This window comes from Oncorhynchus keta, chromosome 22, assembly GCF_023373465.1.
Source record: "Oncorhynchus keta strain PuntledgeMale-10-30-2019 chromosome 22, Oket_V2, whole genome shotgun sequence".
Classification (NCBI taxonomy): Eukaryota; Metazoa; Chordata; class Actinopteri; order Salmoniformes; family Salmonidae; genus Oncorhynchus; species Oncorhynchus keta.
In genome coordinates, this window is record NC_068442.1 from 21,079,366 (window position 1) to 21,105,857 (window position 26,492).

Consider the following 26,492-nt stretch of genomic DNA (forward strand, 5'->3'; position numbering starts at 1 on the left):
ATGAACATACATCTTTAAAAGTTATATGAACATACATCTTTAAAAGTTACATGAACATACACGTCTTTAAAAGTTATATGAACATACACGTCTTTAAAAGTTATATGAACATACATCTTTAAAAGTTACATGAACATACCTGTCTTTAAAAGTTATATGAACATACCTGTAGTTATATGAACATACATCTTTAAAAGTTATATGAACATACATCTTTAAAAGTTATATGAACATACATCTTTAAAAGTTATATGAACATACACGTCTTTAAAAGTTATATGAACATACCTGTCTTTAAAAGTTATATGAACATACATGTCTTTAAAAGTTATATGAACATACATCTTTAAAAGTTATATGAACATACATCTTTAAAAGTTATATGAACATACATCTTTAAAAGTTACATGAACATACATCTTTAAAAGTTATATGAACATACATCTTTAAAAGTTACATGAACATACACATCTTTAAAAGTTATATGAACATACCTGTCTTTAAAAGTTATATGAACATACCTGTCTTTAAAAGTTATATGAACATACCTGTCTTTAAAAGTTATATGAACATACATCTTTAAAAGTTATATGAACATACATCTTTAAAAGTTATATGAACATACACGTCTTTAAAAGTTATATGAACATACATCTTTAAAAGTTATATGAACATACATCTTTAAAAGTTATATGAACATACATCTTTAAAAGTTATATGAACATACATCTTTCAAAGTTATATGAACATACATCTTTAAAAGTTAAATGAACATGCACGTCTTTAAAAGTTATATGAACATACATCTTTAAAAGTTACATGAACATACCTGTCTTTAAAAGTTATATGAACATACCTGTCTTTAAAAGTTATATGAACATACATCTTTAAAAGTTATATGAACATACACGTCTTTAAAAGTTATATGAACATACACGTCTTTAAAAGTTATATGAACATACTGTCTTTAAAAGTTATATGAACATACACGTCTTTAAAAGTTATATGAACATACACGTCTTTAAAAGTTATATGAACATACACGTCTTTAAAAGTTATATGAACATACATCTTTAAAAGTTATATGAACATACACGTCTTTAAAAGTTATATGAACATATGAACATACATCTTTAAAAGTTATATGAACATACATCTTTAAAAGTTATATGAACATACACGTCTTTAAAAGTTATATGAACATACATCTTTAAAAGTTACATGAACATACCTGTCTTTAAAAGTTATATGAACATACCTGTCTTTAAAAGTTATATGAACATACATCTTTAAAAGTTATATGAACATACATCTTTAAAAGTTATATGAACATACACGTCTTTAAAAGTTATATGAACATACATCTTTAAAAGTTATATGAACATACACGTCTTTAAAAGTTATATGAACATACACGTCTTTAAAAGTTATATGAACATACACGTCTTTAAAAGTTATATGAACATACACGTCTTTAAAAGTTATATGAACATACACGTCTTTAAAAGTTATATGAACATACACGTCTTTAAAAGTTATATGAACATACACGTCTTTAAAAGTTATATGAACATACATCTTTAAAAGTTATATGAACATACATCTTTAAAAGTTATATGAACATACATCTTTAAAAGTTATATGAACATACATCTTTAAAAGTTATATGAACATACATCTTTAAAAGTTATATGAACATACATCTTTAAAAGTTATATGAACATACATCTTTAAAAGTTATATGAACATACACGTCTTTAAAAGTTATATGAACATACATGTCTTTAAAAGTTATATGAACATACATCTTTAAAATTACATGAACATACATCTTTAAAAGTTACATGAACATACATCTTTAAAAGTTATATGAACATACATCTTTAAAAGTTATATGAACATACATCTTTAAAAGTTATATGAACATACACGTCTTTAAAAGTTATATGAACATACATCTTTAAAAGTTAGATGAACATACATCTTTAAAATTACATGAACATACATCTTTAAAAGTTATATGAACATACATCTTTAAAAGTTATATGAACATACATCTTTAAAAGTTATATGAACATACATCTTTAAAAGTTATATGAACATACATCTTTAAAAGTTATATGAACATACACGTCTTTAAAAGTTATATGAACATACACACGTCTTTAAAAGTTATATGAACATACATCTTTAAAAGTTATATGAACATACACGTCTTTAAAAGTTACATGAACATACACGTCTTTAAAAGTTATATGAACATACATCTTTAAAAGTTATATACATCTTTAAAAGTTATATGAACATACATCTTTAAAAGTTACATGAACATACGTCTTTAAAAGTTATATGTCTTTAAAAGTTATATGAACATACATCTTTAAAAGTTATATGAACATACATCTTTAAAAGTTATATGAACATACACGTCTTTAAAAGTTATATGAACATCATACATCTTTAAAAGTTATATGAACACTAAATGGCATATATTATTATATTATTATTATATTATTATTATTATTATATTATCATGAACATACTGTCTTTAAAAGTTATATGAACATACCTGTCTTTAAAAGTTATATGAACATACATCTTTAAAAGTTATATGAACATACATCTTTAAAAGTTATATGAACACATCTTTAAAAGTTATATGAACATACACGTCTTTAAAAGTTATATGAACATACACGTCTTTAAAAGTTACATGAACATACATCTTTAAAAGTTACATGAACATACACGTCTTTAAAAGTTACATGAACATACACGTCTTTAAAAGTTATATGAACATACCTGTCTTTAAAAGTTATATGAACATACATCTTTAAAAGTTATATGAACATACACGTCTTTAAAAGTTATATGAACATGTCTTTAAAAGTTATATGAACATACACGTCTTTAAAAGTTATATGAACATACATCTTTAAAAGTTATATGAACATACATCTTTAAAAGTTATATGAACATACACGTCTTTAAAAGTTATATGAACATACATCTTTAAAAGTTATATGAACATACACGTCTTTAAAAGTTATATGAACATACACGTCTTTAAAAGTTATATGAACATACATCTTTAAAAGTTATATGAACATACATCTTTAAAAGTTATATGAACATACATCTTTAAAAGTTACATGAACATACACGTCTTTAAAAGTTACATGAACATACACGTCTTTAAAAGTTATATGAACATACCTCTTTAAAAGTTACATGAACATACGTCTTTAAAAGTTACATGAACATACACGTCTTTAAAAGTTATATGAACATACATGTCTTTAAAAGTTATATGAACATACGTCTTTAAAAGTTATATGAACATACACGTCTTTAAAAGTTATATGAACATACATCTTTAAAAGTTATATGAACATACATCTTTAAAAGTTATATGAACATACATCTTTAAAAGTTATATGAACATACATCTTTAAAAGTTATATGAACATACCTGTCTTTAAAGTTATATGAACATACATCTTTAAAAGTTATATGAACATACACGTCTTTAAAAGTTATATGAACATACACGTCTTTAAAAGTTATATGAACATACACGTCTTTAAAAGTTATATGAACATACATCTTTAAAAGTTATATGAACATACACGTCTTTAAAAGTTATATGAACATACATCTTTAAAAGTTATATGAACATACATCTTTAAAAGTTATATGAACATACATCTTTAAAAGTTATATGAACATACACGTCTTTAAAAGTTATATGAACATACCTGTCTTTAAAAGTTATATGAACATACATCTTTAAAAGTTATATGAACATACATCTTTAAAAGTTATATGAACATACATCTTTAAAAGTTATATGAACATACACGTCTTTAAAAGTTATATGAACATACATCTTTAAAAGTTATATGAACATACATCTTTAAAAGTTATATGAACATACACGTCTTTAAAAGTTATATGAACATACATCTTTAAAAGTTATATGAACATACACGTCTTTAAAAGTTATATGAACATACATCTTTAAAAGTTATATGAACATACATCTTTAAAAGTTATATGAACATACATCTTTAAAAGTTATATGAACATACACGTCTTTAAAAGTTATATGAACATACACGTCTTTAAAAGTTATATGAACATACATCTTTAAAAGTTATATGAACATACATCTTTAAAAGTTATATGAACATACATCTTTAAAAGTTATATGAACATACACGTCTTTAAAAGTTATATGAACATACATCTTTAAAAGTTACATGAACATACATCTTTAAAAGTTATATGAACATACATCTTTAAAAGTTATATGAACATACATCTTTAAAAGTTATATGAACATACACGTCTTTAAAAGTTATATGAACATACATCTTTAAAAGTTACATGAACATACATCTTTAAAAGTTATATGAACATACACGTCTTTAAAATTTATATGAACATACACGTCTTTAAAAGTTATATGAACATACATCTTTAAAAGTTATATACGTCTTTAAAAGTTATATGAACATACATCTTTAAAAGTTATATGAACATACACGTCTTTAAAAGTTATATGAACATACATCTTTAAAAGTTATATGAACATACACGTCTTTAAAAGTTATATGAACATACATCTTTAAAAGTTATATGAACATACACGTCTTTAAAAGTTATATGAACATACACGTCTTTAAAAGTTATATGAACATACATCTTTAAAAGTTATATGAACATACACGTCTTTAAAAGTTATATGAACATACATCTTTAAAAGTTATATGAACATACATCTTTCAAAGTTATATGAACATACATCTTTAAAAGTTATATGAACATACACGTCTTTAAAAGTTATATGAACATACATCATTCAAAGTTATATGAACATACATCTTTCAAAGTTATATGAACATACATCTTTAAAAGTTATATGAACATACACGTCTTTAAAAGTTATATGAACATACACGTCTTTAAAAGTTATATGAACATACACGTCTTTTTAATCTTTAAAAGTTATATGAACATACATCTTTAAAAGTTATATGAACATACATCTTTAAAAGTTATATGAACATACATCTTTAAAAGTTATATGAACATACACGTCTTTAAAAGTTATATGAACATACATCTTTAAAAGTTATATGAACATACATCTTTAAAAGTTATATGAACATACATCTTTAAAAGTTATATGAACATACATCTTTAAAAGTTATATGAACATACACGTCTTTAAAAAGTTATATGAACATACATCTTTAAAAGTTATATGAACATACATCTTTAAAAGTTATATGAACATACACGTCTTTAAAAGTTATATGAACATACATGTCTTTAAAAGTTATATGAACATAAACGTTATATGAACTTTAAAAGTTATATGAACATACATCTTTAAAAGTTATATGAACATACATCTTTAAAAGTTATATGAACATACATCTTTAAAGTTATATGAACATACATCTTTAAAAGTTATATGAACATACACGTCTTTAAAAGTTATATGAACATACATCTTTAAAAGTTATATGAACATACATCTTTAAAAGTTATATGAACATACATCTTTAAAAGTTATATGAACATACATCTTTAAAAGTTATATGAACATACGTCTTTAAAAAGTTATATGAACATACACGTCTTTAAAAGTTATATGAACATACACGTCTTTAAAAGTTATATGAACATACACGTCTTTAAAAGTTATATGAACATACACGTCTTTAAAAGTTATATGAACATACATCTTTAAAGTTATATGAACATACACGTCTTTAAAAGTTATATGAACATACATCTTTAAAAGTTATATGAACATACATCTTTAAAAAAGTTATATGAACATACATCTTTAAAAGTTATATGAACATACACGTCTTTAAAAGTTATATGAACATACATCTTTAAAAGTTATGAACATACACTTTAAAAAGTTATATGAACATACATCGTCTTTAAAAGTTATATGAACATACATCTTTAAAAGTTATATGAACATACATCTTTAAAAGTTATATGAACATACACGTCTTTAAAAGTTATATGAACATATCTTTAAAAGTTACATGAACATACATCTTTAAAAGTTATATGAACATACACGTCTTTAAAAGTTATATGAACATACATCTTTAAAAGTTATATGAACATACATCTTTAAAAGTTATATGAACATACATCTTTAAAAGTTATATGAACATACATCGTTTTAAAAGTTATATGAACATACATCTTTAAAAGTTATATGAACATACATCTTTAAAAGTTATATGAACATACACGTCTTTAAAAGTTATATGAACATACGTCTTTAAAAGTTATATGAACATAATCTTTAAAAGTTATATGAACATACATCTTTAAAAGTTATATGAACATACACGTCTTTAAAAGTTATATGAACATACATCTTTAAAAGTTATATGAACATACATCTTTAAAAGTTTTACATCTTTAAAAGTTATATGAACATACACGTCTTTAAAAGTTATATGAACATACATCTTTAAAAGTTATATGAACATACATCTTTAAAAGTTATATGAACATACACGTCTTTAAAAGTTATATGAACATACATCTTTAAAAGTTATATGAACATACATCTTTAAAAGTTATATGAACATACACATCTTTAAAAGTTATATGAACATACATCTTTAAAAGTTATATGAACATACACGTCTTAAAAGTTATATGAACATACATCTTTAAAAGTTATATGAACATACTTTAAAAGTCTTTAAAAGTTATATGAACATACACGTCTTTAAAAGTTATATGAACATACATCTTTAAAAGTTATATGAACATACATCTTTAAAAGTTATATGAACATACACTCTTTAAAAGTTATATGAACATACATCTTTAAAAGTTATATGAACATACATCTTTAAAAAGTTATATGAACATACATCTTTAAAAGTTATATGAACATACACGTCTTTAAAAGTTATATGAACATACATCTTTAAAAGTTATATGAACATACATGTCTTTAAAAGTTATATGAACATACATCTTTAAAAGTTATATGAACATACATCTTTAAAAGTTAAGAACATACACGTCTTTAAAAGTTATATGAACATACCTGTCTTTAAAAGTTATATGAACATACATCTTTAAAGTTATATGAACATACATCTTTAAAAGTTATATGAACATACACATCTTTAAAAGTTATATGAACATACATCTTTAAAAGTTATATGAACATACCGTCTTTGAAAAATCTTTTATATGAACATACACGTCTTTAAAAGTTATATGAACATACATCTTTAAAAGTTATATGAACATACATCTTTAAAAGTTACATGAACATACACGTCTTTAAAAGTTATATGAACATACATCTTTAAAAGTTATATGAACATACATCTTTAAAAGTTATATGAACATACACGTCTTTAAAAGTTATATGAACATACATCTTTAAAAGTTATATGAACATACATCTTTAAAAGTTATATGAACATACACGTCTTTAAAAGTTATATGAACATACATCATGAACATACATCTTTAAAAGTTATATGAACATACACGTCTTTAAAAGTTATATGAACATACATCTTTAAAAGTTATATGAACATACATGTCTTTAAAAGTTATATGAACATACATCTTTAAAAGTTATATGAACATACACGTCTTTAAAAGTTATATGAACATACACGTCTTTAAAAGTTATATGAACATACACGTCTTTAAAAGTTATATGAACATACATCTTTAAAAGTTATATGAACATACATCTTTAAAAGTTATATGAACATACATCTTTAAAAGTTATATGAACAACATCTTTAAAAGTTATATGAACATACACGTCTTTAAAAGTTATATGAACATACATCTTTAAAAGTTATATGAACATACACATCTTTAAAAGTTATATGAACATACACGTCTTTAAAAGTTATTGAAATACATCTTTATATGAACATACATCTTTAAAAGTTATATGAACATACATCTTTAAAAGTTATATGAACATACACGTCTTTAAAAGTTATATGAACATACATCTTTAAAAGTTATATGAACATACATCTTTAAAAGTTATATGAACATACATGTCTTTAAAAGTTATATGAACATACATCTTTAAAAGTTATATGAACATACCTGTCTTTAAAAGTTATATGAACATACTGTCTTTAAAAGTTATATGAACATACATCTTTAAAAGTTATATGAACATACACGTCTTTAAAAGTTATATGAACATACATCTTTAAAAGTTATATGAACATACATCTTTAAAAGTTATATGAACATACATCTTTGAAAAAGTCTTTAAAAGTTATATGAACATACACGTCTTTAAAAGTTATATGAACATACATCTTTAAAAGTTATATGAACATACATCTTTAAAAGTTATATGAACATACATCTTTAAAAGTTATATGAACATACATCTTTAAAAGTTATATGAACATACACATCTTTAAAAGTTACATCTTTAAAAGTTATATGAACATACATTCCTTTGAATGCACATACACTGTCTTTAAAAGTTATATGAACATACATCTTTAAAAGTTATATGAACATACATCTTTAAAAGTTATATGAACATACAGTGTCTTTAAAAGTTATATGAACATACATCTTTAAAAGTTATATTACATCTTTAAAGTTATATGAACATACACATCTTTAAAAGTTATATGAACATACATCTTTAAAAGTTATATGAACATACATCTTTAAAAGTTATATGAACATACATCTTTAAAAGTTATATGAACATACATCTTTAAAAGTTATATGAACATACATCTTTAAAAGTTATATGAACATACATCTTTAAAAGTTATATGAACATACATCTTTAAACTTCATCTTTTAAAAGATATGAACATACATAAAAGTTATATGAACGTTTAATCTTTTTCAAACTCTCAAATGTTTTAATTATGTGAACACTTTCACTATTTTCCACATCTTTAAAATGGATAAATATTATCCATGTCCACCGTCTTTAAAAAAGTTATATGAACATACACGTCTTTAAAAGTTATTGAAATACACGTCTTTAAAAGTTTATGAACATCACTTTAGTATATGAACATACACCTTTAAAAGTTATATGAACATACATGTCTTTAAAAGTTATATGAACACACGTCTTTAAAAGTTATATGAACATACATCTTTAAAAGTTATATGAACATACATCTTTAAAAGTTACATGAACATACACGTCTTTAAAAGTTACATGAACATACACGCGTCTTTAAAAGTTATATGAACATACGTCTTTAAAAGTTACATGAACATACGTCTTTAAAAGTTACATGAACATACATCTTTAAAAGTTATATGAACATACATCTTTAAAAGTTACATGAACATACACGTCTTTAAAAGTTATATGAACATACACGTCTTTAAAAGTTATATGAACATACATCTTTAAAAGGGGCAATTCAGAACCAAGATATGCGCAGATAAAAGGAACTTAATTCCTTTTTCATGCACTTCCCTGTCTGTGCGCATTCTGACCTTGAACATAAGCATGGGGAAATGGATGTACCAGCCAGCTATTCGTTTGGGTTGGAGATGGCAGAAGTGTCTACGCATATGTGTATTCTGACCTTGACTTAATTCCACCAGCTTTATGTACGAGAAAACCATTCATAAGGTTGAGCAACCTGTCAGGTTCTAAGTGGAAAAATATCTACTTCATTTTTTCCTTTTAATTACCAAACTGATGACTGCCGTTTAACCTTTGTGCACTCTCAAATGTTTTAATTATGTGCCCGACTTTCACTATTTTCCATTTGTAGCCTATCATGTTAAATATTATCCACTGTCCACCGTCAATAATACAAGTTCAGAGTTTTAATACCCACATTTATAACTCACTTTAGTATTAGTACCCTTCAATTTGTAGCCTACATTTTGAGGAAGGGAGGGAGTAGGAGAGAGGATGCAAGGAATCAAGGGAAGAATGCACCTCATGTCTTAATAGGACACTCTGGTTTGAACAGAAGTAAAACATTGATCTCCAACAACCTCCAGCTATATTGCGGTTTAACGGAACCATCTACGGGAAAAGGTGCAGAGATCTTAGACCTCCTTACAGAGAGTTGAGACGCCCATCCCGGGTGTGAACATGGCAGAGAGATGAGACGCCCAACCCGGGTGTGAACATGGCAGAGAGATGGTTCCAGAGGAGAACAGAGAGGACGACACAGTGGACCTGTGAGGAGGAAAAGAGAGCTGTGTGAAAGTGAGGCTTCATGCTGATATCATACTGTTCTGCTCTGTTAAACAAACATTCCAAATCAGCTTGGCTTTGAAACAATCCATTCTGATATAAGTCTAAAATGTTTAATGTTTTTCTAATTCAGCAAAAAAATATCCAGACATTATTAGAACAACTGCAGAAGAAGCTGGAGAAATCTAACGGCCTAGATTTGTCTGCTTCTTTTCCGGATTCTGCTGGATTCTCAGTGAAACACATTGTGTATCGCTGGTATACCATAACTGTTACAAACATTATGGTACTACAATGTATTTTTAAACAGAGAAGGCGGACCGTCTGCTCATCCATACGTTACATATTAAGCATTACAGCTTCACACATGGTCCTCATACTGTCCTGATATTATGAGCACTTTTTGTACAAATTTCAAGGTGAGAAAATAATACTAAAATCACAGTAGCATGCTATATTAGCACTATAGTAGAACAGATAGGTCCTTTATCCTAACACTGTTATAGCTAAGTGGCACAGGGTCAGTGAAAGAGCCAGACCAAACCCTGGGTATAGGGGCTCAGTGGAATGTGAACAGGTTGGTCAGTGCGCCAAAGGAGATGCTGTAGAAGTATAGAGTACCGGCCGGCCAGTCCAGATAAACACCTACTCTGTTGGTGCGGGATGAGTGGACAGGTATGACGGTTTTATGATAATTGTGCCAGAAAGTATCTGTCATCAGAGCACTCCAGACTCTAGGACTTTTTGTTGAGTCCAATCACTAGCTTCCCCCGTCCTGCCTGTTGTTCTACATGCCACCCCTATATCAACCCTCTTCCCCTCCACTCTACCTCCCAGTAACAGCATTCAGTCAGACCCTCTCTACACAGCACTTGTGACCATTCCTCAAACTTCTCTGGGTGATCAGGATACAGCTGTTCCTTTCATTTCCCCATGTCACGTTTCTGTTCTCCTTAGACCGAATCAGATACCTGTATGCTGTGTTTTGGTCCAATGTGAGCTTGCAGGCAGGCATATGTTGGACAGGATGAAATCAATTGTAAAAACCATTGCAAACCATTAATATTGCATTCTTGACCATTTCATTTTACAGTCGTGACTTACATTTCAAGTGCCCAGCTTTGATCTGTCATTTTCTATTGTGGTCCACACTATATAAATAACAGAGGAAATTATTAGTGATATTTTCTTCATAAAACAAAAATCACACACAAGCTAGGTTTCCATCCAATTGGTTACAGATTTTCATGCAAATATATATATTTAAATTACATAAAAACAAAATGTTCATTTTCCCACCTGAGATGTATTTCCATCAAATTGACTTGTTGGGGATAAAAGGCTGTGTGAGATGATATCATTCAAATAAAAATATATTTTGCATTTAAATTCCCATGTACCGAATAAAAAATACAAGTTAAATGGGTTTCCATCTCATTTTCAACTCTACTGATGGTTTTCTCACAACCAAATGCTGCGTTATATAGTGAGTGTGCCCACTCTGGCATTGGCACGTGCACTCTAGCCAGCAGCTTGCAGATACAGTGCGAGCAGGGTGCGAATTACGGGGGAGCCAGAGGGCGCTCAGCTCCCCTGAATGAGACCTTAGCTCCCTTAAATGCAGCTGAAGTCTAACCTTGGAGGGGTCTCTAAATAATGCTAATTTAACCATTCTCCTATTTGTTTAAAATGCAATGGTAAAATGTTTCACAGTGGTAAATATTTATATAAAAGCTACCAAATGAAACAAAGACCCACACCTCTTTGTCTTAGTCGAAGCTATTTATTTCTGCATGGCTGCACAAACAATCTCCCTGTCCATGGCACTGTCCACTCAGGTTTGCTGAATTTCATTGGTGTTCTCTGTGCTGTCTGTGGCCAGAAGTAGTAGACCATTTATTTTCTATTTGTATGCCCATGAGAACTGTTTTTATGGCAAAATACAGTGCATTTTACGAGATCTTCAAGATCCAGGAATTGTACAGGGTTTAAGTTCAATGTTCTAATTAAATTGGTAAATGCCTAATATAGACAAATAACGCTGTCATTATTGTCAGGAAAAAAAGGTAGTGTTTAATGTCACATGATCTGTGAAGACTCCAAGCATTCAACTCATGAATTATGGACAACTCATGAACTAGGGTGTAAACATGTTTTGATTCAACTCCTACCTGTGTATTAGTGGAGGCTGCTGAGGGGAGGACGGCTCATAATAATGTCTGGAATGGAGTCAATGGAATGATATGAACCATGTGTTTGATGCAATTCCATTGACTCCATTCTAGCCATTATTATGAGCCGTCCTCCCCTCAGCAGCCTCCACTGCTGTGTATTATATTGAATGTAGGCTACCTGTTCTGCATGTGTTCATGTGTGTAAAATTGCCTCGGTTTGAGAGGGTAAGCTACAGGCCGTGGTGTAGGCCTTGTGGAGGGTAAACAACTAAACGCAGTTTACCCACCTTTTTCAGAAAAATGCATTGAAAGAATAGGGAGTGTTTATTTTTTCCCTGCGACCAGCAATCAGTTTAGCCACCTATTTTCTTACCTCTACATAACTGGCTACGGTAGGCCTATTTGAAGTTTGTGGTAGTAGGCCTACACATTTTAGCCTAATCTAGTAAATGGCTGTTTTTCCCACAACAGTTTCAGCCCTATTTCAGGTGTCCTGACATTTCAGGCTACAAAAAAGGTACATTTGTAAGCAAGACACATCAATTAACGTAGGCCTAATCAATGGAAATCGCTGAATGACATTAGGCACACTGTCTGGTGTTTTGTCAACAGATTTATATTTCCATTCATCAAATTGCATGAGTATACATGCATTGCACTACTTGGATTATTTTGGAGTGGACGAACATGCACAGGTTGCCTACTTTTTGAAGTGATTTGTTTGAAAATCAGATGAAGGCATCATGACTGGTTGTGTTCATGCCACACTAAGTGTAACGTTTTGTATGGATAGTGGATATTTATTTATAGAACATGATAACACTCAACAGTGAACCTTTATATATTCTTACAGGACCACAAGGCCAGTAGGCCTACTGCGGCATATTGTACTTTACTGAAGAAACAACGCCTGAATTGGAAAGAAATTTGATAGGGAGAGTAATTATTTTGAAGTCGCTTTCTTAAAGGGATACATTAGGGATTTTGGCAATGAAGCTCTTTATCTACAGTACTTCCCCAGAGTCAGATAAACTCGTGGTTACCATTTTTATGTCTGGGTGCAGTTTGAAGGAAGTTGCTAACTACCACAATGGTTAACTAGCGTTAGCATGCTAGCAGATATCTACAGACTCCCAGTCATTGCACTGAAGCTAGTTAGCATTGGCTCACAAAACTAACTAACATCCTTCATACTGGACGCAGAGACATAAAATCAGTATCCATGAGTTCATCTGACTCTGGGAAAGTAGATAAAGGGCCTCATTGCCAAAATCCCAAAGTATCCCTTTAACCAAAGCAACCAATGCAAGGTGCTTTGCTTTATAATGATGCATCTTTGCATCTTTGTGTGAAGAAAAGATGCCCGAAAAGAGGACGCAGATCGGGGATCCTTCTGAGAATCCGGAGGCGAGCGAGCAAACTCCCAATGCCTTCCATTCTCCTTGCTAACGTGCAATCGTTGGAAAATAAAATTGATGACCTACTATCAAGATTATCCTACCAACGGGACATTTAAAACTGTAACATCTTATGTTTCACCGAGACGTGGCTGAACAAAGAAACGGACAATATAGAGCTTACGGGATTTTCCATGCACCGGCAGAACAGAGACGCTACCTCTGGTAAAACGAGGGTTGGGAGGGTGTGTATTTTTGTCAATAACAGCTGGTGCGCGATGGCTAATATTAAAGAAGTCTCGAGGTATTGCTCTCCTGAGGTAGAGTACCTTAAACACAAGCTGTCGCCCGCACCAAGAGAGTTCTCATCTGTATTATTCGTAGCCATCTATAAATTAATAAAAAATGAAAAGCTGAAATGTCTTGGAGTCAATAAGTATTCAACCTCTTTGTTATGGCAAAACTAAGTTCAAGAGTAAAAATATGTCAAACAAGTAACATACGTTGCATGGACTCACTCTGTGTGCAATAATAGTGTTTAACATGATTTTTAATGATTACGTCATCTCTGAACCCCACACATACAAAATTATATGTAAGGTCCCTCAGTCAAGCAGTGAATTACAAACACAGACTCAACCACAAAAACCAGGGAGGTTTAACAAAAAAAGAGAAGTGCACCTATTGGTAGATGGGGGAAAAAAGCAGACATTGAATGAATTATTAAAAAGAAGTTATTGCTTACACTTTGGATGGTGTATTAATACACCCAGATACATGCGTCCTTCCTAACTCAGTTGCCGGATCGGAAGGAAACTGCTCAGGGATTTCACCATGAGGCCAATGGTAACTTTAGAGTTGAATGGCTGTGATAGGAGAAAACTGAGGATGGATCAACAACATTGTAGTTACTCGACAATACTAACCTAATTGACAGAGTGAAAAGAAGGAAACCTGTACAGAATACAAATATTCCACAACCTGCATTTTGCACCAAAGTAATACTGCAAAAAATGTGCCACTTTTTGTCCTGAATACAAAGTGTTATGTTTGGGGCGAATCCAGTACAACATATTACCGAGTACCACTCTCCATATTATCAAGTACAGTGGTAGCTGCATCATGTTATGGGTATCCTTGTAATTGTTAAGGACTGGGGATTTTTTCAGGATAAAGAAAATAAACGGATTGGCGCTAAGCACATGCAAAATCCTAGAGGAAAACCTGGTTCAATCTGCTTCCCACCAGAGACTGGAAGATGAATCATCTTTCAACAGGACAATAACATAAAACACAAGGCCAAATCTACACGGGAGTTTCTTACCAAAGAAGACAGTAAATGTTCCTTACAGTTCTGACTTAAATCTACTTAAACATCTATGACAAGACAAGAATTGGCTGTCTAGCAATGATCAACAACCAATTGGGGAGCTTGAAGAATTTGAAAATAATAAAATGGGCAAATGTCGCACAATGTAGGTGTGGAAAGCTCTTAAAGACTCTTAAAAGATGCTCCTACAAAGTATTGACTCAGTGGTGTGAATACTTATGTAAATTAGTTTATTCCTGTATTTCATTTTCAATACATTCGCCAATATTTCTAAAAACATGTTTTCACTTTGTCATTATGGGGTATTGTGTGATACAAATATTTATTTAATCCATTTTGAATTCAGGCTGTAACACAACAAACTGTCTAATAAGTCAAGGGGTATGAATACTTTCGAAAGGCACTGCAGTATTTCACAAAAACATAATTTCCTTACCTTGATTACATTGGGATAAGATCAAATTGGGGAACCCCAATACACAGTCAAGTTAGTACAGTTGAAGACGGAAGTTTACATACACCTCAGTCAAATACATTTAAACTTTTTCACAATTCCTCACATTTAATCAGAGTAAAAATTCCCTCTCTTCGGTCAGATAGGATCGCCACTTAATTTTAAGAATGTGAAATGTCAGAATAATAGTAGAGAGAATGATTTCCTTCAGCTTTTACTTCTTTCATCACATTCCCAGTGGGTCAGAAGTTTTCATCCACTCAATAAGTATTTGGTAGCATTGCCTTTAAATTGTTTAACTTAGGTCCAACGTTTTGGGTAGCCTTCCACAAGCTTCCCACAATATATTGGGTGAATTTTGGCCCATTCCTCCTGACAGAGCTGGTGTAACTGAGTCAGGTTTGTAGGCCTCATTTCTCAAACACGCTTTTTTCTGCCCACACATTTGATATAGGATTTAGGTCAGGGCTTTGTAATGGCCACTCCAATACCTTGACTTTGTTGTCCTTAAGCCATTTTGCCACAACATTGGAAGTATGCTTGAGGTCATTGTCCATTTGGGACCAAGCTTTAACTTCCTGACTGATGTCTTGAGATGTTGCTTCAATATATCCACATCATTTTCCAACCTCATGATGCCATCTATTTTATGAAGTGCACCAATCCCTCCTGCAGCAAAGCACCCCCACAACATGATGCTGCCACCCCTGTGCTTCACGGTGGGGATGGTGTTCTTTGGCTTGCAAGCATCCCCCTTTTTCCTCCAAACATAACGATAGTCATTATGGCCAAACAGTTCTATTTTTGTTTCAGACCAGAGGACATTTCTCCAAGTACGATCTTTGTCCCCATGTGCAGTTGAAAACCTTAGTCTGGCTTTTTTTATGGCGGCTTTGGAGCAGTGGCTTCTTGCTTGCTTCTTCCTATCCTATCTCATTTTCACATGCTGTATATAGATCTTTCTACTGTATGTTTGTTTATTCCATGTGTAACTCTGTGTTGTTGTATGCGTTGAACTGCTTTGCTTTATCTTGGCCAGGTCGCAGTTGCAAATGAGAACTTGTTCTCAACTAGCCTACCTGGTTAAATTAAGGTGACATAAATTAAATAAATAAAAATTGCTGAGCGGACATTCAGGTTATGTCGATATAGCACTCGTTTTACTGTGGGTATAGGTACTTTTGTACCTGTTTCCTCCAGCATCTTCACAAGATCCTTTGCTGTTGTTCTGGGATTCATTTGCACTTCTCGCACCAAAGTACGTTCATCTCTAGGAGACACAACGCGTCTTCTTCCTGAGCGGTATGATGGCTGCGTGGTCCCATGGTGTTTATACTTGCGTACTATTGTTTGTACAGATGAACATGGTACCTTCAGGCATTTGGAAATTGCTCCCAAGGATGAAACAGACTTGTGGAGGTCAACAATTTTTTGTCTGAGGTCTTGGCTGATTTCTTTTGATTTTCCCATGATGTCAAGCAAAGAGGTACTGAGTTTGAAGGTAGGCCTTGAAATACATCCACAGGTACACCACCAATTGACTCAAATTATGTCAATTAGCCTATCAGAAGCTTCTAAAGGCATGACATCATTTTCTGGAATTTTCCAAGCTGTTTAAAGGCACAGTCAATTTATTGTATGTAAACTTCTGACCCACTGGAATAGTGATACAGTGAATTATAAGTGAAATAATCTGTCTGTAAACAATTGTTGGAAAAAGTACTTGTGTTATGCACAAAGTAGATGTCCTAATCTACTTGCCAAAACTATAGTTAGTTAACAAGAAATCTGTGGAGTGGTTGATAAACAAGTTTTAATGACTCCAACCTAAGTGTATGTAAACTTCCAACTTCAACTGTAGATGAGGCTAAATTTAAGAGTACAGCCATTATGATAGATGTGTGGCAGAAGAGGTGGGACAGCGAGCCCAAGTGCCGGGATTTATATGCCCTCCAAATAAAGTTTGGTTGACCAAGATTCAAAGGTCAGATTAGGAAGGAAGAGGTGGTGTTTGCTCGGTTGTGCCTATGATATTGTACATTGAACTCATCTGGTTGGCGTGCAGAGTGTATGATTGATGGCAGTACCGGTATGTGGAAGAGGGAAAAAGATTGATATGTAGGGTTTAGTGCTGGGCTCCTTTAAAAAAAATCTTAGTTGTGCAGGGTTCGGTAGGAGGGTTTAGTTTTTCTTAATGTTCGTTTTTTTTTTTTTAAGTCCAAACTGAATTAGCTAACTATCCTTACCTTAACATAACAGCTAGTTAGATAAATGTTGGTGAGTAAATGACTGGGATGATTACCATGGAAGTAATGGTTGAGTCCAACTAAATGGATGGCAAATTCGACACTCTGTTATATCAACTTTGGAAAGAGTAATAGCTACCCAGTCTGTTTGTTGAGAACACTCTAACACAGTTAACATTTTCAATTCTAATTTCTTTAATTGTGATTTGTTCAACCAAAATGAATAAATCCTTTGGTGGCATCCCATAGTGGTGGCATCCCATATAATCTGGCAGTCAGACAGTTTTTAATGATCATTATGAATTATTATAATGCAAGCATGGGTTGCTTCCACACAGAAGGTTTCAGACACTTGTAGAATCTATGCCACGGCGCATTGAAGCTGTTCTGGTGGCTTAACGCCATATTAAGATGCTTTATGTTGGTGTTTCCTTTATTTTGACAGTTACATGCAGCAGCAGGCTACATGGGAAATGGAACAGACAATGGAACAGGCGGATAGGGGAAACATGACATTGATGTGAATGGCATGTTACAGAAGGGCCCAGTCATTGTGTGTGATTTCACATTTTTGAGAAACTGGTTTGTGGTTGTCTTATTAGATTTGTCCTGCATGTCCAAAATTACATGAATGTCTGTCCCAATAACCAGATGGAATTCTGTTAATTATAATAATATTCTGTTCAGGAGGTATTATTTCTTGGCCCAAGCAAGTCTCTTATTATTATTGGTGTCCTTTAGTAGTCGTTTCTTTGCAGCAATTCGGCCATGAAGGCCTGATTCACACGGTCTCCTCTGAACAGTTGATGTTGAGATGTGTCTGTTACTTGAACTCTGTGAATAATTCATTTGGGCTGCAATCTGAGGTGCAGTTAACTCTAATGAACTTATCTTCTGCAGCGGGGCTAACTCTGGGTCTTCCATTCCTATGGCGGTCCTCATGAGAGACAGTTTCAGCATAGCGCTTGATGGTTTTTGCCTCATCAAGCTGGTTGAGAGAATGCCAAGAGTGTATAAAGCTGTCATCAAGGCAAAGGGTGGCTATTTGAAGAATCTCAAATATATCATATTTTGATTTGTTTAACACAACCTTGTGTTATTTCATTGATTTGATGTCTTCACTATTATTCTACAATGTAGAAAACAGTCCAAATAAAGAAAAACCCTTGACTGAGTATGTGTTCTAAAACTTTTGACCGGTTGTGTACATCAGGGATAGAGCGATAAATACATACAAACACATTAGAGAGACACGTACACAGGCCAGGGGCATAGCGATACAGTGAGTCTTAGGAGTACATCAGGGATAGAGAGAGATCTGTACACTGCTACCGGTGAGGCCCCACCAGGTAGGGCAGTGTGATGTGAGTTTGAGGACTCCGGAGGCGAACATCATTCTGAAAAGCAGCTAGGGGATCAACCCGACGGTCACATGGTTGTGCTCTCTGCCCCACAGCCACCCTGGCACAGACTTCAATGGGGCGATGAGCACATACAGGAACCCTGTCTCCAGGAGAAGAAACACCCTGGATACCGTTGGCGGGAAGGGGAGGAGAGTGGAAAACAGAAAGAGCAAGGTGGAGAGTGTTAGTCTGAGCATGCCCAGGTTGTTGTTGTCGTGATGTTTTCATCATGGTGTTAATATGACATTTTTTTATTTAACCTTTATTTAACTAGGCAAGTCAGTTAAGAACAAATTCGCATTTACAATGACGGCCTACCGGGGAACAGTTGGTTAGCTGCCTTGTTCAGGGGCAGAACTGCAGACTTTTACCTTGTCAGCTCAGGGATTCAATCAAGCGACTTTGCGGTTACTGGCCCAACACTCTAACCACTAGGCTACCCGCCGCCCTATGTGGATGTTATCAATGTTATACATTTTATACCTTTTTCTGAAAAATAATATTGTTAACCATGACCAGAAAATGTTTACCTTTTGACGGGTAGGTGCCAGCCATCTCTGGCTACGTGGGTCACCACAAAGTGTAGGCAGATGAATAGTGATCTCTCAATAAGAAGCCGTAACCTTGTTAATTACCTGCGGTAAATCAAAAATCATTTGAGGAGATGGAAACTCCACTTAAAATCGTATTAATGCCAGTTATGTCTGTTGCCCATGCATTGTCAATGAGCCGCGCATTGTATTTAGGGCTATTTTGGGGCAGGGGGAGCTTTCCTTCAAGGAGTGAATGGGAGTCAATTTGGCGCTAGCTCAAAAACCCAACATTAGCATGAATTTAGTGAACAAGAAGTACAACATCACAAATATTTTCAGAGATGTAAGATGACTAACTTCTCTGTAATGTCATATAGCTTTGGAATTGTGACATTACGTACTTTTGAGGATGTGGATTTCTCAACTCATACTCTGATTTTGAGAGGGGATTGCGTGAAAATCAGTTTAGCAACCGTGTGATGCAGCATTACAACGCAAACTTAATTGGTCGACAGTCTGCTGGGTGGGGTGTTATACAGTCCCCCAGTCATTGCCCAATTGGATTCTTCTCTTATTTTCTCTAATATCTTTGGGTAAGCACACAAGCTTTACATGGGTACCCATACAGCCAGAAGAGTTCAAGAAGTGATTAGGGAAGTTGAGCAGTGTTCCCTCAGGTGGGGCTTCAAGTTTTCAATTGAGAAACAGTTTTTTTCTTTTTCAAGAAGGAAGATTGGGGAGGAAATATACATATACTTGGAAGTTGTATGGAAGGAATCTGGAGAGGGTGGGAGGGTTTAGGATCCTGGGGCTCTGGTTTGACACATGGGCGGAGCATATTAACAGGGTAATTCTCAAATGAGAAAAAAAATGAATGTGATGCGTTGCTTGTCAGGAATGGATTGGGGTGCAGATAGAATGGCAGTGATAATGATATATATATAGCGCTGTTAAGGTCATCACTGGATTATGGAGGTATAGCATTTGGAGCAGCAGCTCAGACATTTTTTTAACAGCTAGATTTAATGCAGGCCCAAGCCCTAAGAATATGTTGTGGAGTACTCAGGACCTCCCTAGTGGCAGCGATGCAGGTAGAGTTGGGAGAGCTAGCCTTGACATATTGGGTAAATCTACAAGGGCATAAGGCTATACAGCCTGAAAAAAAAGGTAATCCTAGAGTGCAGGGAACATGAATGAAATCTGAATACAAGCTATGGGAGGATAGGCAATGGCATGGCGAGAGATTGGGTTATTTGGGAGTTTAGCCCCTCTGTGGTTCTTCCTGCTATCCCACCTTGGTTTCTCCCTCAGCCAGTGATATATCTACGGTTGCTTGAGAGGGTAAGATATGTTGAGGAAGGAGTAGATTCAGTTGTAAGTGAACATTTAAAGCCACAATACTATGCTTTCTTGAATATATTCACAGATGGACTCAAACAGGGAGGACAGGTGCAGCTTTTAATGTTCCTGAGTTCAAGGTGGCAGTGACAAAAAGAGCAATGGATAATTTATCTGTTTAATCAATGGAGTTGCTGGCCTTACTATTGGTTGCAGAGTGAGTGGAGGAGGTGAGGCCAGACAGAGTAGTCATCTGCTCAGACTCCTGTGCAGCACTGAGGAGCTTAAGTTAGTGTCTCAGAGCGACATGATGTACTGTATGAGGTTTTGCGGTGCTTGTATAGGGTGAAGGAAATTGGGGTATTTGTGATGTTCCTCTGGTTACCAGCTCATGTGGGAGTAGTGGGGAATGAGGATGTGGATGTTGTCACCAAGCAGGCTCTTAAAACATCCTAATGTTGAGATGGAAATGGCAAATCAGTAAAGCAGAAGCCAAGGGGTTAATAAGAACAGTGGTTAAAAATAAATGGCAAGAGTTGTGGAACAGGGAGAGAAAGGGAAGACACCTGTACAAGATCCAGGAAAAGGTGGGGGCAGGGAAGTCCTCAGGCCGAGATAGTAGGAAAGTATAGTCACAAGACTGGAACACAGGCCTCAATAGTACATTGAAATTGGTGGGGAAACAGACTGGGAGGTGTTATTATTATTTTCAGGAGGTAGAGACAGTGGGACATTTTCTATTTCAGTGCCAGAAATATGAGGGAAAGGGAGCGATTGTTATTAGATTTGAGGAGTAAATGAGGTTGAAGAGCCAGGATTAAGTGCTGGGGAAATATTCAGGGGATGTATTATTTATGTATTTTGTTTCCTTAGGGAGACGAATATTGGGTAGCATTTAGATCTTCACTGTCTTTGGTCCACACTCAAGTCCAGTTGGTGGCGATAATGCACCTTAAAATTGGTTGCCAAACGCCATATTAAATCCACAGAAGTAGCTTTACGTGGGTAGAACTCATTGCCAACAGTGACAATAGCATTGTGATGCAGAACAGTGGGCTGAGAATAGAACGTTCAGAAGGCATGTTGGTACCATGGTGCTCAATAGGAGCTGGCAGGGTGAAAAATCATTTTTTCAGGATTTTATGTACAGTAATTTTACGAAACTGCTCCGTGGTGGATGTACTGTCATGTGTCCAGTCTACTCGGCTTGGTATCCACTATATTCCACAGCCCAAATTGGCTAGAACAAATTATAATAACAAATTAGATTACTGCAGGGTTTATGACCGTGGCTATGGAAGCTAGTGATGACCCTCCATCTCATCCCTTGGCAGTAGTGCTGTAGATTAATTAATTACTGACCTCAACCCAGAGTCTCGCAGAGCGTTCAAAATCAGCCCACTGACACCCCTATCAGATCACAGCAAAACAGAGCAATACTTAAATCATGAGGCATCAAAGCCAAAGGAACTGCATAATAATAATAAATGCTATAGATGGAAAGTGGTGTAGAAACCTACCAAAAAAACAATTAGGCAACAACAAATTAATTTCCTTCTAGACAACTTCCTGGACAAAACATTTAACTGTAATAGTGAAGGCGTAAACTTGGCAGTAGAAAACCTTAACAGTATATTTGACCTCTCAGCTTCCCTATCAAATCCCAAAAATTAAAGCAGACAACCTAAGAAAATTAACAATGACAAAAGGTTTGATGACAAACAAAAATAAATAAATTAAGAAATTGAGAAACCCTTCCAACCAAAAACATATTATAGACCCAGAAAATCTGAGCCTTCAATATGGTGAATCACTAAAATACAGAAATACACTATGGAAAAAGGAGGAACAGCACGTCAGAAATCAGCTCAATGTAATTGAAGAATCCATAGAATCAAACCACTTCTGCGAAAATTGGAGCACACTGAACAAACAAAGAGTTATCTATCCAAAATGGTGATGCATGGATAAACCACTTCTCCTATTTTTTTGGCTCTATAACAAAGAACAAACCGCAAAAACATATACATGATCGAAAACAAATCTTGAATCAACTATTTAAAGACTACCAGAACCAACTGAATTCTCCAATTACATTGAATGAACTACAGTACAAAATTACAAACCCTCCAACCCAAAAAGTCCTGTGCTGTTGATGGTATCCTAAATGAAATGATATAATATACAGACCACAAAATCCAATTGGCTTTACTTAAACCTTTTAACATCCTCAGCTCTGGCATTTTCCCCAATATTTGGTATCAAGGACTGACCACAATAACTACTGTGGGATATGTCTCAACAGCAATCGTGGGAAAATCCTCTGCATTATTATTAACAGCACACTCGTACATTTCCTCAGTGAAAACAATGTACTGAGCAAATGTCAAATTGGCTTTTTACCAAATTATTGTATGACAGACCATGTATTAACCATGCACACCCTAATTGACAAAAAAAAAACAAAGGCAAAGTCTTCTCATGCTTTGTTGATTTAAAAAAAGCTTGACTCCATTTGGCATCAGGGTCTGCGATACAAATTAATGGAAAGTGGTGTTGGGGGAAAAACATACACCGTTATAAAATCCATGTACACAAACAACAAGTGTGTGGTTAAAATTGGCAAAACAAAACAAACATTTCTTTCCAAGGGTTGTGGGGTAAGACAGGGATGCAGCTTGAGCCCCACTCTCTTCAACAACGACATACTGTATATATATCAACGAATTGGCGATAATGAACTTCCCAGTATGGATTTACTGCCATACAATAACTCTACAGTCTGCAGCATCTGACTAGAATCTGAAGTCAAATGTCGACTGTTTGCTGATGATCTGGTGCTTCTGTCTCCAACCAAGGAAGGCCTACAGCAGCACCTAGATCTTCTGCAAAGATACTGCCAGACCTGGGCCGTGACAGTAAATCGCAGTAAGACAAAAATAATGGTGTTCCAAAAAAGGTACATTTGCCAGGACCACAAATACAAATTCCATCTACACACCGTTGCCCTGAAGCACACAAAAACTATACAGTTGAAGTCGGAAGTTTACTTACACTTAGGTTGGAGTTATTAAAACTTGTTTTTCAACCACTCCACAAATTTCTTGTTAAATAACTATAGTTTTTAGGACAAGTCGGTAGGATATCTACTTTGTGCATGACACAAACAATTGTTTACAGACAGATTTTTTCACTCATAATTCACTGTATCACAATTCCAGTGGGTCAGAAGTTAACATACACTAAGTTGACTGTGCCTTAAAACAGCTTGTAAAATTCCAGAAAATGATGTCATGGCTTTAGAAGCTTCTTCTGCTAATTGACATAATTTGAGTAAATTGGAGGTGTACCTGTGGATGTATTTCAAGGCCTACCTTCAAACTAAGTGCCTCTTTGCTTAACATCATGGGAAAATCAAAAGAAATCAGGCAAAACCTTGGGAAAAAATGTTTGACCTCCACAAGTCTGGTTTATACTTAGGAGCAATTTCCAAACGCCTGAAGGTACCACGTTCATCTGTACAAACAATAGTACGTAAGTATAAACACCATGGGACCACGCAGCCGTCATACCGCTCAGGAAGGAGACACGTTGTCTCCTAGAGATGAACGTACGTTGGTGCAAAAAGTAAAAATCAATCCCAGAACAGCAGCAAAAGGACCTTGTGAAGATGCTGGAGGAAACAGGTACAAAAGTATCTACACTGCTCAAAAAATAAAGGGAACACTTAAACAACAATGTAACTCCAAGTCAATCACACTTCTGTGAAATCAAACTGTCCACTTAGGAAGCAACACTGATTGACAATAAATTTCACATGCTGTTGTGCAAATGGAATAGACAATAGGTGGAAATTATAAGCAATTAGCAAGACACCCCCAATAAAAGAGTGGTTCTGCAGGTGGTGACCACAGACCACTTCTCAGTTCCTATGCTTCCTGGCTGATGTTTTGGTGACTTTTGAATGCTGGCGGTGCTTTCACTCTAGTGGTAGCATGAGACGGAGTCTACAACCCACACAAGTGGCTCAGGTAATGCAGCATATCCAGGATGACACATCAATGCGAGCTGTGGCAAGAAGGTTTGCTGTGTCTGTCAGTGTAGTGTCCAGAGCATGAAGGCGCTACCAGGAGACAGGCCAGTACATCAGGAGATGTGGAGGAGGCCGTAGGAGGGCAACAACCCAGCAGCAGGACCGCTACCTCCGCCTTTATGCAAGGAGGAGCACTGCCAGAGCCCTGCCAAATTACCTCCAGCAGGCCACAAATGTGCATGTGTCTGCTCAAACGGTCAGAAACAGACTCCATGAGGGTGGTATGAGGGCCCGACGTCCACAGGTGGGGGACGTTTGGCATTTGCCAGAGAACACCAAGATTGGCAAATTCGCCACTGGCAGCCTGTGCTCTTCACAGATGAAAGCAGGTTCACACTGAGCACATGTGACAGACGTGACAGAGTCTGGAGACGCCGTGGAGAACGTTCTGCTGCCTGCAACATCCTCCAGCATGACCGGTTTGGCGGTGGGTCAGTCATGGTGTGCGGTGGCATTTCTTTGGGGGGCCGCACAGCCCTCCATGTGCTCGCCAGAGGTAGCCTGACTGCCATTAGGTACGTGGAGGCCACACACACTACTGAGCCTCCTTATGACTTGTTTTAAGGACATTACATCAAAGTTGGATCAGCCTGTAGTGTGGTTTTCCACTTTAATTTTGAGTGTGACTCCAAATCCAGATCTCCATGGGTTGATAAATTTGATTTCCATTTATCTTGTGTGATTTGTGTTCAGCACATTCAACTATGTAAATAAAAAAGTATTTAATAAGAATATTTCATTCATTCAGATCTAGGATGTGTTATTTTAGTGTTCCCTTTATTTTTTTGAGCTGTGTATATCCACTATAGTGGTGCACCAATCCACCAACACTGGATATAGATACTTTTGTACCTGTTTCCTCCAGCATCTTCACAAGGTCCTTTTGCTGCTGTTCTGGGATTGATTTTCACTTTTCGCATCAAAGTATCAACATAACCTGAAAGGCCACTCAGCAAGGAAGAGGCAGACTACGGTTTGCAACAGCACATGGGGACAAAGATCGTACTTCTTGGAGAAATGTCCTCTGGTCTGATGAAACAAAAATACAACTGTTAGGCCATAATGACCATCGTTATGTTTGGAGGAAAAAGGGGGAGGCTTGCAAGCCAAAGAACACCATCCCAACCGTGAAGCATGGGGGTGGCAGCATCATGTTGTGGGGGTGCTTTGCTGCAGGAGGGATTGGTGCACTTCACGAATTAGATGGCATCATGAGGGTGGAAAATTATCTGAATATGTTGAAGCAACATCAAGACATCAGCTTGGTCCCAAATG